This window comes from Tupaia chinensis, unplaced genomic scaffold (genome assembly GCF_000334495.1).
Source record: "Tupaia chinensis unplaced genomic scaffold, TupChi_1.0 Scaffold000548_1, whole genome shotgun sequence".
In the NCBI taxonomy this organism is placed as follows: Eukaryota; Metazoa; Chordata; class Mammalia; order Scandentia; family Tupaiidae; genus Tupaia; species Tupaia belangeri.
In genome coordinates this window covers 939455-945897 of record NW_006160060.1, presented here as the reverse complement: position 1 = coordinate 945897, position 6443 = coordinate 939455, and the positions used below count along the sequence as shown (strand labels likewise).

Here is a 6443-nt window from a genome sequence, read left to right as displayed (position 1 = left end):
TATAAATGGTGAATTCAGTTTCTGAAATTAAACTTTTATTTGCAGTTTTCTAGTGCTGGTGGGCACTGGCTTTTTATTTTTAGTAAAACAAAGCAGGCATTCTCTTTGTGGGCCATTATGAGAAACCCTGCTCATGAAGCATGTGAAATTTCACCCTCACCCCAGATAGGACCTTGGGCAAGTGAGACACGACTCCTAGGGCAGCATTTCTTTCTTTCTTTTTTCTTTTTTTGGAGACGTTTTTCGCTATAGGGCATGCACGCTCACCAGAAAGACAGACAGAAAGCAGAAATCACCCCCAGGGGGATGGCCATGCCGCAGTCCCTTCTCCTCCATTCTCCTCTCAGGATCTTGGGCACATGCACACGTGCCTGGCGTGAGTTTAAGCCGCCGGGTCCAAGACTCGACTACATGGGAGTCCAGCACACAGCCGTTACGCCAACCGCTGGTCCCTGGGGCAGCATTTCTGATGATGGTGGCAATGACAACGGTGAGTGTGCAGGTCTACGATGGGCTGAGTGGAAGAGCTCTGTGTTGGTCAGGGTTCTCCAGAGAAATAGAACCAACAAGATAAACAAACATGTAAAAGATGAGATTTATTGTAGGAGCGATTTCTCGTGAGGTGGGCAAGTTCCTCACCAGGCTTGGGGAAACAGCTGAAAGACTGAGGCACGAAGCTGGTGCTGTTTCGGTCTGAGGCTCTGGAAGACTGAAGGCCTAAGCACTCTTGGGCAGCCACTGGTATGAGTCCAAAGGTTAAAGAACTTGGAGTCGGCCTGGCTGGAGGGACACGGGCCAGGAGTGGGAAGGAACAAACAGCCAAGAGCCGAGAGGAGCAGCCAGGGTGGAACAGGCAGAGGGTTAGGATGATAGCAGTCAGAGGTCGGAGCACACAGCAGACTCTGGCAAGAGAGGTTGAGAGGGAGGAGAGGAGCACACAGAACCCTACTTCCCCTGCCGGTCTTTCCATGCTCTCAGCTGGTTGGGTGGTGCGCCTGTGTGGTCTCTCTCAGCACGCTGACTTGAATGCCATCCTTGTCTGGTGACACACAGGCACTTAGGAACACTGTTTCAGCAGCCTTCCAGGCATCCTTTACTCCAATCAAATTGAACTCAAACTGAACCATCTGAAGCCCCAAGGGCACCCGAAGGGGTTGCCTTGGTTGAAGCCTCTGCAAGCCCTTCCCTGTGGGCACATTCCCCAGTGACTGCCCTCCTTCCCTTGACCATGCTGTTTATGGAGAGCAGGGTCACCTGATAGGGACAGTGCTTGTCGGGCTGCGGAAGAACTGGGTTTCCTGCACACCGGGCTCTCCCAACCAGCAGCTGTGTCCGGAGCTCTCCTGGCCCGGGAGGCTGTGGATGGGCTGGAAGGGAGTGGCAGCTTTGCACAGCTCTGCCCGTGGCCAGCTGGAAGGGTGCTCTCCCCGGGCTTGCAGATGAGTGGCAGCACCCTTCAAACCCCGGAGTACTGAGCTTCTGAGTTTTCCCTTCTCAAATAAGCCAGGATGGCCAACTGGCAGGATTGTGTCCGGCCCTCTGTCCAGCAGTGACCGAGTGCCCCTTCTCTAGGGGCTGGCGAGCTCCCAGGACACAGCACTGATGTGTACGGACAGAGCCGGCGCTGAGCAGTGGTAGCAGGCCCTGGCCTGCCAGTTGAGGCAGCCAGTCTGCCTCTTTTTCTCAGTGAAGTTTCCCTAACCCAGTCACAGCTGTTTGTTATGTGTTGTCTGTGACCGCATTCGAGTTGCAGCAGCAGAATCGAGTATTTGTAGAGCAGATGCTACAGGTCTAAAAGTACCCACTGTTGATCGTTCTCAGAACAAGCACTGAGCCGACCTGGCCCTCTGTTTGATTTGTAAAAGCCGTCAGCCTCATGCTGCTGTGTTCTAGTCGGGGCGCTCCGAATCACAGTGTATAAAGGAAGTTGCAGGAAAGACCTGGGAAGGCCAGGCAGTGGTGCGGTGGTGAAAGTGACCAGCTTCCACATGGCTGACTGACTGGTTCAAGTCCCAGCCCCTGCAGCTTGAGAAATACACTAGGTGTGTGTAGGTGCCCAGAGTCCAGAGGAGAATGGAGAAGGGATTATGGTATAGCCATCTCCCCCAATAAATGCTTACTCTCCCTCCCTTCCTCCCTCCTTAGCAAAAATAAGGTGAAAAAAGTTTTTTGGTTTTTTTTTTTTTTTTTTGAGAGGTTTTTGCTACAGGGCGTGTACGTTCACCAGAAGGGACAAAAAGCAAGAAATCCCCCCCCCCCGGGGGGGGGATGGCCACACTGCAGTCCCTTCTCCTCCATTCTCTTCTTGGATCTTGGGCACGCACGCACACGCGCCTGGCATGAGTTTAAGCCACCAGGTCCAGGACTGGAACCATGGTCAACTACATGGGAGTCCAGCGACATAGCCATTATGCCAACTGCTGGTCCCAAAAGTTTAAGATACACACACACAAGATAATCTAAGTTTTTCTAGTGGGCTTATTTTAGTCAACAGAAAATATGGCCCCTCTCAAGTTGTCTCATCTCCCACACTGGTGGGTGGGTGTCAGATGCTGAGGCAGTGACACCGCCATCCCCGCCTCCAGGTGCTGACTGTCCTGCAGGAAGGCAGCAGGCGGCCCAGGGCTTGTTACTTACAGGAACATGTGCTTGGGGCGGGGTGTGGGCACATGGAGAGGGTAAGCTTGCTCTCAGCTGATCCCACTTAACTCTCCTTTCAGATGAGCACTGAACTGTCTCTGCCCCAGATATCGGGGTGAGATCCCTTCATCTCTGAGGCCTCAGATAAGGAAGGCCCTCTGTATGAGCTCCATAATGGTCTCTTCTCAGTGAGTAGATTACCAGCTGCTATGTAGCGGTATCAAACTATCTGAAGCTACAGTTCCCTCCCCTTCACTTCTGACTAAGGAGCAGGAGCCGGTCAGTATTCCCCCAAAAGCTATCCAGGATATATAAAGTACATTTCGTAAAGAGCTTTTTTGGAGACCTCAGAGAGTAATCAAGGCAGCCAGGATTTGAGAAGCAGAATCCTAGGAAGAAGAGACTTGGAAGAAGGCAGGTCTGATAGTCACATGTGTTTTCCTGACAGGACTGTGCTGGTATCCTAGTCATGAGGCCTGACAGATATCGGCCACAGCTGGCAGTGGTGTCACTAGGCTGGGGCGTTCAAGCTGTCACATTGGACTCCAGGAGCCAAGATCTTGGAGAAAAGGGAGCATCAAAGAAGGCCCAGTGTCCTGTGTGGAAGTTCCCGAGGCAGGTGCTGTCAGACACAGGGCAGAGGCTGAGAAGCCGAGCGGATGAGCAGATGTCCACCCTGAGCAGGCCAGGCTGGGTCCTAACCAGGCATTGCACAGCCTGGGACAGAACTCGGACAGCCTCAGCCTTGAGGGCCTCAGGTGACCTGCCCTGTGCCACCTTCCGCCAGAGCAAACAAGATTGTCTTTCACTGAGAAGGCAGAGTTTCTGTAACTACTTATATACACTTTGACTCCGTAAAAACTGTCAGGCACTTAAAAAAATAGAACCACAGAGAATCAGAGGCTCACGGGTGGTCTGAAACAGCCCTCAGGCATGGCCTCTCTGATCAGTCCATTCAGACACAATGTGGGTGAGAAAGAGTGCCACAGAAGGACCTACCAACAACGTTCCAAGTCCTGGAAGCAAAACGACAAGTGAGCAGGTGGACCTAATACCAAGGTAGACAAAGGTGGTCAGTAGAAAGCTTCCGCGGTGAAGTGCAGAGCGGTGACAGCGCTGGCATACATGGTGTCTGAGGACTTCCTGAAACTGACAGGACATCAGGCACCGATGTCAGATCTCTGAGCCCACGCAGGAGCAATGAAAAATAACATGCATAGACGCGGCCACAAAGTCTGAAAATCAAAGGAAAAGGAAGTCGGTTTTTTGTTTGTTTGTTTTTAAACCACCTGGTCTGGGGCTTGAACTGCACAGTTGGCCATGTGAGAGCCAGCCAGCCATCTTGACCACCACACCACTGGCTGACCTGGAATTTTTTTTTTTTTTTTTTGCTATAGGGCACATTGCTCGCCACAAAGACAGAGAGAGAGAGAAAGCAAGAAATCACCCCCCCAGGGGGGATGGCCACACCGCAATCCCTTCTCCTCCTTTCTCCTCTCAGGATCTGGCACGCACACACACGCACCCGGCGTGAGTTTAAGCCACTGGGTCCGGGACTTGAACCACGGTCGGCTACATGGGAGTTCAGTGGCATAGCCATTAAGCTAACTGCTGGTCCCTGGCCTGGAAATCTTAAAACTAGTGGAAAAATAGACACTGTACCTTCAGAGACACTATATAACTGGCAGCCAATTTTTAAAAACAGAAACAAGGTTGATTAGACAAATGGAATGGCATCTTTGAAGTGCTAAGGGAGAGTAGTTGCCAACCTAATGTTCAAAAAGAGAGGATAAAGTGATATTTTCAGGTAAGACCAAAAAAAAAAGTTTGTCACCAACAGATCAGCCCTAATGCCATTATGACATTGAGATGGAAATTTGGGGACGGCTGGTAGCGTGTGGATAAGGGCACTGGATTCCACATGGCTGACTGTGGTTCAAGTCCTGGACCTGGCAGATTGCTTTCCCGCTTTCCCTTTCTCTATCTTTCTGTCTCTCTCTGGTCAAATTAAAGTAATCACAAATGGAATAAAATAAAATAATTCTTTAAAAAAAAAGAAATTAAGATGTAAATTAAACTACAATGAGATCCCACCTCCTATTCACTAGGATGGCTGCCATTAAAAGGAACAGACCCAGGGACCAGCAGTTAGCGTAATGGCTATGTTGCTGGGCTCCCACGTAGTCGACTGCGGTTCGAGTCCCGGACCCGGTGGCTTAAACTCACTCCAGGCATGTGTGTGTGCATGCCCAAGATCCCGAGAGGAGAATGGAGAAGGGACTGCTGCGTGGCCATCCCCCCTGGAGGGGGTGATTTCTCGCTTTCTGTCTCTCTGTCTCTGTCTGGTGAGTGCACGTGCCCTATAGCAAAAACCTCTCAAAAAAAGAAAAAAAAAAAAGACCCAGAGACCAGCAGTTGGCGTAATGGCTATGTTGCTGGACTCTCATGTAGTTGACCTCAGTTCGCATCCTGGACCCAGTGGCTTAAACTCACGCCGGGTGTGTGTGTGTGCGTGCCCAAGATCCTGAGAGAAGAATGGAGGAGAAGGGATTGCAGTGTGGCCATCCCCCCTGGGGGGTGATTTCTCGCTTTCTGTCTCTGTCTCTCTCGCACACATGCCCTATAGCAAAAAAAAAAAAAAAAGACCCTACCGGTGGTGTGATTAAGGTGGCTGGAACTCCTCATGGCCAACCATGTGGTTCGAGTTCCATGCCAGTCCCAGACCTGACAGGTTGGAAACCATGCTGGGTGCAGGTGCTGCATGCCCAAAGTTTCAAGAGGAGAAGGAACTGCAGTATGGCTATCCCCCTGGGGGTGCTTTCTCACTTCTCTTCTCTCCAGCATATGCACACACCCTATGGCAAACTTTAAAAAAAAAAATGATGCAGCAAAATACATATGACTGTGTCCACGTGTGTACACCTCTGTACAAATGTGTCCATGTGTCTACACCTCGAGAAACACAGGATCAGCAAGTGTTTATAATTGTTCAGTCTAGGGACCAGCAGATGGTGTAGTGGTTCTGTCACTGAACTCGCATATGGCTGACTGTGGACTGAGCCCCAGACCCGGCAACTTGAAACTCACGCTGGGCACGTGCATGTGTGTGCGCCCAAAATCCCAAGAGGAGACTGGAGAAAAAGGGATCGTGGTGTGGCCTTACCCCCGAGGGGTGATTTCTTGCTTGCTTTTTGTCTCTGGCAGGTGCACGTGCTCTTTAGAAAAATCCTTTAAAAAAAAAAAAGTTATTCAGTCCAGTCCTTGGACATACTGTGACCGTTGTATTGGTTTTCAACTCCTCTGAATGTTAACAAATGTCCATGAGGGCCTGGTTGCTGGGGCGCACACCACTAGGACACGTCTCTGGGCGAGGGTCACACAGGAGGCCTGGGTTTGATTCCCAGTCTCACCTACCAGCTGGCATGGTGTGCACCTGTAAGCCCAGGGCCTGGGAGATGGAAGCAGGAGGACCACGCACTCGAGGCCAGCCTGGGCAGCACAGCCAGACCCTGCCTGGAAGCCAGCCAGGCATGTCCGTGATTGCAGCCAGAAGGCTGAGCAGTAGGAGTGCGACACCAGACCTGTCTTAAAAGGTGGGGAGGAGAAATTTCATGGTGAAAAGTTTGAAAAAAGAGGGGAACCAGCAGTTAGCGTAATGGCTATGTCGCTGGACTCCCATGTAGTTGACTGTGGTTCGCGTCCTGGACCTGTTGGCTTAAAACTTATGCCGGGCACATGTGCGTGCATGCCCAAGATCCCGAGAGGAGAATGGAGGAGAAGGGATTGCGGCGTGGCCATCCCCC

The 6443-nt window shown here is 51.3% G+C and overlaps 1 long non-coding RNA gene across 1 annotated transcript in view; it reads right to left on the bottom strand.

Moving 5' to 3' along the window:
• Window positions 1–394: 394 nt before the first annotated feature.
• Window positions 395–6443, bottom strand: part of LOC106735858 (uncharacterized) — a 9676-nt gene continuing 3627 nt past the window's right edge. Inside the window, exons 2-3 of the long non-coding RNA XR_001371060.2 lie at window positions 3640–3875; window positions 395–514 (exon numbers count right to left, since the gene is read on the bottom strand). This is a non-coding gene — a long non-coding RNA (uncharacterized LOC106735858). The remainder of the gene's footprint in view (window positions 515–3639; window positions 3876–6443) is intronic.